Raw genomic sequence first — 9,717 nt, 5'->3', positions numbered from 1 at the left:
TTCTTTATAAATCCTGGGTAGTGGTCCTTCATCAAGTGTATGTTTTGTTAATATTTCCCTGGTATATTGCCTGTTCACTTATTTTTAAAGTTATTTTTTATTTTTTATGATCAGAAGTTTTTTTTGTGTCCCCCTCCGGTGGTGTGATATCAACCTTTTTAGTATGATGTGTACTTTGCTATTTTTTGTGGTAATTGCTTAATGTTTCCTGTCTTAAAATTTTTATTTACTGCCAAGTCAATCAAATATTCACGTATACTTTCCTTTACAAAATATATAGTTTTAGCTATTAATTATTTCTGTGATCCAAATCAAATTATCTTTTGGTATGATGTGAATAGAGACTGATATACCTCATTGTTTCTATAAAATATCCAGGGACATTTTGTAAATGCCCTTTATACTATTGAGCAATTATCATTTTATTAGTTTGGTGAAAATTTTTAACATAAAGGGATGTTTAATGGGAAGTTATAAAATGCTTTATCTGTATCTATTGAAATAATTGTATCACTTTTCTCTTTAAGCAATTAATATGAAAAATACAACAGGTCGATTACTGAATGGTAAGCTCACCTAACATTTCTAAAATAAAACTCTCTTGGCCATGATGCATTAACTTTTCTTCTGTTGCTAGATTATTTCTTTGAACATTTTGTTAATGAATTTTATGCATCTTTTCAAATTATAATTTATAGTTTATAATTTACCTTTGTTTATGTAGTGTTTTCATCATGTTTGAATGTCATGGTTTTGTTGGCCTTACAAAATGAGTTGGAAAATATTTTCTCTTGTATTTTCTGAAAGTGTTTGTGAAAGATTCCTTCATTTTTTTTCTTAAATATTTGGTAGAATTCACTAGTAAAACAACATGAGATCATTTATACTTCCTTTCTTATATTTTTCCAATTATTGTTTCCCAAAACCTTTTTAAACCCTAACAATACTTTAGCATATGTTTCCCAGAGACTCAACAGACCCAGTGATTTATTTTTTAAATGATATGGTAATATTCAGATTCTCTTTTTCTTATGTTTGTTTTTAACGAATGAAAACTAATAAGATTCATCATTTTAATCTATTTTAATATTTCCTGTCTTAATAATTTTAGTAATCATAACAATTCCTTCATAAGATCTGTAGTAACAATGTATTTTCATTTTTTCTCTTTCTTGATCTGTCATCAATCTTGCCAGATGTCTATCAATTTTATTTGCCTTTGTTAACAATTATTTATTTTGTTAATTCTTCTTTGTCATTTTTATTTATCAATATTTTGAAGTATACACTTATGTAATTTTTTATGTGACTTCATTGGTTTTAATGTGCTCCTGTTTTTTCTTGATTCTATAATACATTATTAGATAATATACAAGTAATGCTATATATTTTTCTGTAAGTACAGTTTTAGCTTTATACCACAAAATGTGAATATGTTACTTTTGTTATCACTCATTTTTAAATATTTTCATACTTACTGTTTTATTTATTTTTCTTATCATTTACTTGGAAGTTTATAAAGGTCCAAATATTTGGGCATTTTGTAAGAAAATTACACTTTTTCCCCTTAATTTTTAGTTCAGAGTACTAGAGTAGACTCTAGTCAGAAAAAAGAATTGAATGATTTCAATCCTCTGAAATTTGTGAGAAGTTTAAGTCAAAGCAAACAATCAATTTTGAGATAGGTTTCATTTGTAATTGAGAAGGTATGAAGTAGTGTGTGTGTGTGTGTGTGTGTGTGTGTGTGTGTGTGTATGTTTCTCTGAAATAATTTAACAATTATTTATTTCCCTTCAGTTACCTGTGATTAGCAGCTCAAAAGCTAGTTACACCTTACTTACTCTTTCTCCACGCCACCTCTGTGCCCATGGACTTTCAGCTGCCTCTGTAGTTTTTTAGTCTCTCTTCCTCTGCTGTGTTGTATTGAAGCATGAAACCTAGGGGCACTTCTGTAGTTGCTACTTACTCCTAGGTTATGACTCCAAGTAACATATTGATAATATTAGGGTCATGAGATATACTTTGGGGGAAAATAATCTTTGTGCTGTCAAAGATTTATTGAAATACATGTGTTCTCTGAATTGTCCCTTCCTTGGGTCTACATTTAATATATTTGGCAGTTCTTTGCAATTTGTGGCTTGAATTGTAAAACTCTTCTTTCTTTCCTTTTTGATTATCAGTTTCAGGGGGAAAATGAGGTAGAGATACTTTTCTTTATTTTTCTCCATATAAAAATCAAGAACAAGTGTAAGCTATGCAACTACATTTTCTCTATGTCTAATTAAGGAAGTGGGTTAAGGAGTTCCTGGGTGGCTCAGTCAGTTGAGTGTCTTACTTCAGCTTAGGTCATGATCTCACAGTGTGTGAGTTCGAGCCCTGCATCAGGCTCGGTGCTGACCACTCAAAGCCTGCAGCCTGCTTTGGATCCTCTCTCTTTCTCTCTCTGCCCCTCCCCCACTTGTATTCTGTCTCTCAGAAATAAATGTAAAAAATTTTTAATAAACTTTTTAAAAAGGATGTAGGTTAACTTCTGTTTTATGGAAGGAAAGAGTAAGAAACAGAGAAAAGACCAAGATGCTAGCTTTGTCTCATTATGTTCTTATATATTAAAAGGGCCTACAAATGTTTCACTGTGAATTTTTACTTCATTGTCACTGAAATATTGAAATACATGAAAAAGTTAAACATGAATCAATTTGGCTAACTACAAAAAGTATGGGGTTTTAAAAATAAGTCACTAAGAAAAGATAGAATACAGCTAAAAGCTTTCTACAGATTCTGATTCTTTTAAAATATTTCATTCAGTGATATTTGATGTGATAAATTTTATAAACAAAAAAAGGCCACCATGTTCTTTCAGAGACTAGCAGACAGAGACTCAAACCAAACTGGCATTAAATTAAAACCCACATGAAAGTTCTCCAAACCAGTAACCATGTCAAAATTAAATAAATGGATTTTCCCAACCTGAACTAACACAGATGGCACATCTGGCATCTTGAGAAGCTCCATCAGTATCACACATGAGCCATTCCAAATGTTAGGCAACAAGATATATTCATTAAGAGTAACCCAGGGAACACCAGCCAGAAGCATATGGAAATTGTCTTTACCATACAAAAATTTATGCTGAGGTATATGCAGGGAATCTAAACCATTAGCGGAGCAGACTGTCATGAAAACTTTTTTTTTCCCTAGCCACTCTGCTCTTGATTTATTCCAAGGCTCTACTTGAAAACAACATGTACAAATGGACTGGAAAATTGCAAAAAGTTTCACAAGTTTAGCATAAGGTAATTATGCATTTTTATGCATATTTTTAAAATATGCATAAATATTTTAAAATATTTTTAAAAACTTTCTGCTTTGTTAAAAAGACAATATGATTTCAAATGGCTTTTAGAGATATGTAATATTTGATATTGCAAAATCAAAAGTAGAATGCAAGTAAGAAACAACAAAAACAAAATGAAAATAAGTGACAGTTTCAAAAGCCAAGATACCGCATGACACAATAATCCATACTTGGATATGATCATATATCAGGAAGTCCATAAATTTAATAGAAATAAGTAGAAATCCATCAATACGTTGACTAGCCAACCAAATAGATAGCATGATCTAAAAGATATAGTGTTTGAGCTGGTGTGTGATTTAAAGACACCATTTGCTATATAATTCCTGGTCTCTTGCATTCTCATCAATAACTCCCTAACTTTTAAACTGATATCTGCAACTAACATAATTCAAAAACTATTTCACCACTGGAACTAAATGTTTATTTGTTTGAGTGACTGATATCTTCTCAGATAATGAAGCACAGTCTCCATTAGAGTGGAAGTTATGATACTCTGCTCATCTTTATATCCCAAGTTGCTAATGCAATTCTACCATTTCTTCCTTTCTTAATATATTGTGATATTTACTTAATTTGTAGTCTATTAAATAATATATCTGTAATTAGATGTATATACATAACCATTTCTTTTATGATACATGTATTCCTGAACATTTTGTACTACATAAAATTGTTAATTTAAAATAACACAGTATGCTGAAGACAGCTATGGACAATCCACTTAAAATATAAAGAACTTTGTAACCTGATTTTAACTAAAAAACAACACTAAAAATAAATATATCATATAATAAATTATACTTTTTTAATGTTTATTTAATTTTGAGAGAGAAAGAGGGAAAGAGAGACAGAGCATTGATGGGGGAGGTGCAGGGAGAGAGGGAGACACAGAATCCAAATCAGGCTCCAGGCTCCAAGCCTTCAGCACAGAGCTGGATGTGGGGCTTCAACTCACATACCCCGAGATCATGACCTGAGCCACCCAGGTGCCCCTATAATAAATTATACTTTTAAAAACCTAAAGGGAGTTTCAGGTAAGGAGACATAAGGAAAGATAGACTCTCTTAAATTAATGAGAAGACAAACAAAAATATAAAAAGATAATGGATAAAGAAGCAACAAGCATTTTCAAAACAGGAGACATGTTCAAACTTAGTCTAAATCTGGCTGGTGCTTTAAGTACTTTGCATTCAGCTGCCATTGTTGAAGGCACAGACCATGAGCCAGCAAGAAAAATGGTCCTGTTTGTGTTGACATGCAGGCATTGCCACAGTACTGATGATACTTTTTCATTGCCACAGTATGGTGATAGACTATTTTTAGGTCGAACATGGGCCACCTGGGTGGTTCAATCAGGTAAGTGCCCCACTCTTGATTTCTGCTCGGGTCATGATTTCAGCGTTCTTGGGATCCAGCCCCATTTGGAGCTTCCTTGGGATTATCTTTCTCTCTCCCCCTCCTTTCTCACTTGTTCTCTCTCTCTCTCTCTCTCTCTCTCTCTCTCTCTCTCTCTCTCTCTCTCAAAATAAATAAACAAACATTTAACAAAAGCAATCAGTCAATTAAGGTAGAACACTAGGTGACATATTTTTACAAACCAGAAAAACTGATAAAACTCTACATTCATGGGAAAGGGTATCGGAAAAAAGTCACTGGGTGCTGGTCAAAAATTAGTTATTGCATACCATTCAGTGTAGAGAAATCAAAGCCTGAAGGATACATAAAATGACACAATCCATCCTGCAATGAGAGAAAATACGCCTCAAGGAACTTCCTAAAAAGAAGCTAAAGAAGCCAGATAAGAAAAATAAGAAGAAAGAGGACACTGGGACGTGTTACCAGAATCTCATGTCTTAGATACAAGAAATGTCCTCTAATTTTGTTAATTCTAATAAAATGGATACATGTTTTATTTTAAGTTGTGGGCTATATTGTTCTCAAAAAATCTTTCAGGTATCTTCCTAAACTCCTGGGTTGGCTGTTACTTTAGTCCTCCTGACATGCTGCCTTTCTCCATTCCCCAAGTAACAGGCCATATACCACTGATCTCAGAGGATGGCATGTGATTCAGGTCTGGCCACTTGTATCCACCAGATTTCATACAGGGGGAGCATGCAACATAGTCCTGGACAACCAGTACTGTTTCCCAAGATTGTCCTCCACTTTACCCAGTGAATTAACTGCCATTGCTTCTTAAGTCACAGAGCTAGGATGCCAATGTAGGGCTGCCCCGTTTGTGATAAAACCTGTGCAAGAGAATATATCTAGGCAAAGACAAACAGAACTGAGTAACAAAAAAAATGAGTATCAGAAAGCCATAGGGAGACAGACAGAGATCCTGGCAATACAAGTTCTGTCTTCCTGAAATTCCAAAGTTGCCCCAGATCCTACAGTTTTTTTCTCTGCCCTTTACACTTTCAGTAGTCCTCCAACAAATTGTCTTTTTATTCTTAAACTAGTTTGATTTGAACTTGAAAATGTTCAGGATGATCCCAAGTTAAAGAAACCCATTTAGTTTCATGCTTGGATTCTGGGCCAGATGGATATTGCCAGATGTTAGTGAATTTTGGTGCCTAAGTTAGGCAAAACAAAGCAAAAGAACACAACAGAGGATCTAATTAGACGGGAGAAGTTAAGCTATAAATCTGGAACCCCTTATTAGATTTAAAATATATATGTATAAATATTTGGTCCTCTTTCTTTTAAAAAAATGTTTATTTTGAGATAAAGCAAGAGCGAGTGAAGTGAGGATGGGCAGAGAGAGGAAGATAGAGAACTCCAAGAAGACTCCGCCCTGTCATTGCAGAGCCTGACTCGGGGCTCAAACTCATAAACCGTGAGATCATGACCTGAGCCAAAATCAAGAGTTGGGCCATTTAACTGACTGAGCCAGCCAGGCGCCCCTTTGACCCTCTTTCCAGACCTGCTAATTATTAATCTCAAAAGATGGAAAACAAGGTATGCATTTTTTAATGGTTCCCAAGTTATTTTTATTGCTCATCTAATACTTATCCTTATCACCTCCCCTAAGAATTGCAGTACAGAATCTTTCTTTATAAAGACTACTTCTACCTTTTGATACTTATACTTTTATAAACTGTATAATCTATTTAGAGCTATACTGTTTTGAGGCTCAACAAAATTCCCCAATTAATCTAAAAGAAAAAAATAAGTGAAATAGTAAAATAATAATAGAAAAAATAAATGAAATAAGTAAAATTGTTTGAAATAAATATATATGGCTTTGTGTAGATTTCTATTTTGGTCACAGAAACAATAAAATAAGAAATTAAAAATCTGAAACATAGTAGAAAATATTATTGCAAATTATTCAAGAAATAGTGTGATTTAACAGAAAATGTCACACTGTGGTGATATGCAAATGTGACACCACAGTAAAAATTAGCTGTGTTTTAATGAAACGTTATAGTATTTTTCCAAAATGCTGTACCCAGAGGACTCAGGAGCTTAGCTGTGACACTAGCTAAGCATGAACTGCTTGGTTTATGTCCATCAATCAAATCACACTCTCCGTTCATTCCACAGCGTCCCTTTGGTTCCACAAGAGTTTCCAAACTGCTAACAAAGGGCAGTTTTTTGTTGTTGTGGTTGCCAAACAACATTGAGTTTGACTACCCAGTATCACTGGCTGCTGGTTACCAGGCTGAAAACTGTTTTCTACATGACACTGCTGTTGGCAAAAGATGATTATTAAATTTCACAGAGTCTCCGATACATACGTCATTATATTTTATCCAAAATCGGGCTGTGTCTTAAAGTTGCTATTGGCTGGGCAGAGACATGAGTAGTTGATACTGACTGAGGGCTAGAGAAATTCGTCAGTTAAAAATTAACCTCACAGGATACTGTAGTGACTTGGATACTGTCGTGAAGGCATTAACGAAGGAGCATAAACCCTCCATGCTTAGACAAAACTAGTGAAACAACATATAAAAAAAACCATGGGCCCCACTCTTTGTTTCAAAACCTTCCACAGATACCTGTCAGGAGATCCAGAAGGTGCAGGGATCAAATGATTACTAAATTGCAAAATGATTGTCAGAGATCTAGAAGAAAATAACAGACCATAGTGTAACTTTCTCTGTAGAACTGCTGGCCAAGAGAAAATAATGTGTCAAAAGACAGAGACATCAATTATTCAGAGTAAAAGGTCACTCTGAATGGCCTCTTCTGAATTCTAGGAGGTGTCTTAAGTATCTTCCTCAACATACTGTTTTTAATTTCCTCTGTACATTTGCATACTAATGATAGTTGATAATATAACACTATATGTTAACCAACTGGAATTAAAGGAGCACCTTAAAAAGTCAAAAAAAAAATTAAAAGAAACAAAATAAACAAAGAAAGGAAAAAAGTGAGAGGCGGAGAAACAGACTCCAACTATGAAGAACAAACTGATATTTATCCGAGGGAAGAGGGATGAAGGATGGGGGATGGGAATTAGGAGGACACTTGTCAAGGTCAGCACCAGGTGATACATGGAGGTGTTGAATATTGTGTACCTGAAACTAATAGGGTGCCATATGTTAACTAACTTGAATTTAAATAAAATCTTGAAAAAAAGTAAAATTCAATTTAATCTTACAAGCACAGATATGATCATAGAAACTATTAAAATAGATGTTTACATAACACTGGCCTTCTAAGTAAGTATGGGGCAATTTCAGAAACATTAAGAAATCATCTATTTTTCCTTTTCTTTATTTCTAAAGAAAATTCTAAAAAAACTAAAAAAAGAATGATAATTGATAAAAAGGAGTGCATAAATAAATCTAAATTAACATTTAAAAGTGTTTATTATAAGGGGTGCCTGGGTGACTCAGTTGGTTAAGTCTGGCTCTTGATTTCAGCTCATGGTTTGGGCATTTGAGCCCTGCATAGGGCTCTGTGCTCACACCTTAGAGCCTGCGAGGGATTCCCTCTCTCTCCATCTCTCCCTGTCTCTCCCCCACGCTCTCTCTCTCAAAATAAAATTTTTTTCTAAAATAAAAATGTTTATTATAAGAGCCCGCAAATCAGCATGTAAAATTGTTTTGCACATTTACAAAAATAAATTTTATCAGAATTTATAAAATACAGTAAACAATGGAGAATATGTCTGAGAAAGTAGCTGTATATAAAGGCATATGTACACGTTATAAGCCCTAATACCTGAGAAAACAGATTTCTAAATACTAGGTAATTATTAGACAGCCCTGGAGTCATTAATCCAAAGGAAAATAATTTCAGTAGCAGAAAAGGCATTTGTATGCATTTATTTTTAAATTTTATTTAACTGTAAATGTTCCCATGTATATATAAAATAGCCATTTACCTACATTTATAATTAAATCTGGAAACTCTGTTAAAATTTTTAAAAAGCGATTTCACGATGCAAAACGCCACTACCTAAGGAGAAAATTTTAGGAAAAAATCTAGGATTCATGTTTATAGGAACAAATAATAATTTCAGAACTTTTGCTTTTTCTTCTGGGAGGAATTTCCCCTTGGATGTAGAATGATATTTCCAGATTTATATTTACATTCACAAATATATGTATGGGGCTTGATATTAAATAATATACCCTGATATTGACTACCATTCATCTTGTTTAATGTTTAAAATAAAAAGTTATTACAGTAGTTAATAAACCCTAAGAGGCTTGAAGAGGTTATTTTGAAATTCAAAGACAGAGAAATTTATCTCCTTAATGATTTTTCTGATATTCTGAACCACCTTTGAAGAAAATGGGAATATTTTTAAAAGAATACTTAGTATGCCCATTATTTATGTAAGTTTCCCTGAATGTAAAGGATAAGAGATTTCAAGAAAAAGACTTTAATAAGAGAGTGATATAGGTGTGAAAACAGGAGACTTCACATCACCTAACCCAGAACTCTAGTCCTGTTCTCACAGTACAGGGATCTTGATTGGCTCCACCTCAATGGGCTGAACTATCACAGCTTTGTAAAAGCTGTAGTAAGATGTGACAGTATACAATGAGATTTATTCTGACATTTAAATGTTTATGTTAGCATTTTATTTATTCTTTTGGTTCTTAAAAAAATTCTATCAAGGCGGACCTGGGTGGCTCGTAGTTAAGTGGCCCAACTTGATTTCAGCTTAGGTCATGATTGAACCATGAACATGGGTTCAATCCTCATGTTGGGCTCTGTGCTAACAATCCAGAGCCTGCTTGGGATACTCAGTCTCCCTCTCTCTCTGTCCCTCCCTGCCTCTATTGCTTTCTCTTTCTTTTTCAAAATAAATAAATAAATTTTAAAAAATTATATCAAAACAAAAGTGCTCTCAAAAAAAAGAATACCCCACTCTATATGCATTTGCTTTTCATCTTGAA

General features: G+C 33.6%; 1 long non-coding RNA gene across 2 annotated transcripts in view; it reads left to right on the top strand.

Moving 5' to 3' along the window:
- The first annotated feature begins 524 nt into the window (after window positions 1–524).
- Window positions 525–9,717, top strand: part of LOC115273156 — a 33,010-nt gene continuing 23,817 nt past the window's right edge. The window contains exons 1-3 of one of the 2 annotated variants that reach the window (XR_003900735.1): window positions 525–566; window positions 3,199–3,293; window positions 5,051–5,184. This is a non-coding gene — a long non-coding RNA (uncharacterized LOC115273156). Of the gene's footprint in view, window positions 567–3,198; window positions 3,294–5,050; window positions 5,185–9,717 lie in introns of those variants that run through there. The other variant, XR_003900721.1, reaches the window with a different exon arrangement.

This window comes from Suricata suricatta, chromosome 1, assembly GCF_006229205.1.
Source record: "Suricata suricatta isolate VVHF042 chromosome 1, meerkat_22Aug2017_6uvM2_HiC, whole genome shotgun sequence".
In the NCBI taxonomy this organism is placed as follows: Eukaryota; Metazoa; Chordata; class Mammalia; order Carnivora; family Herpestidae; genus Suricata; species Suricata suricatta.
Note: the sequence above shows the minus strand (reverse complement) of the source record. Positions and strands in the feature narration are given on the sequence as shown.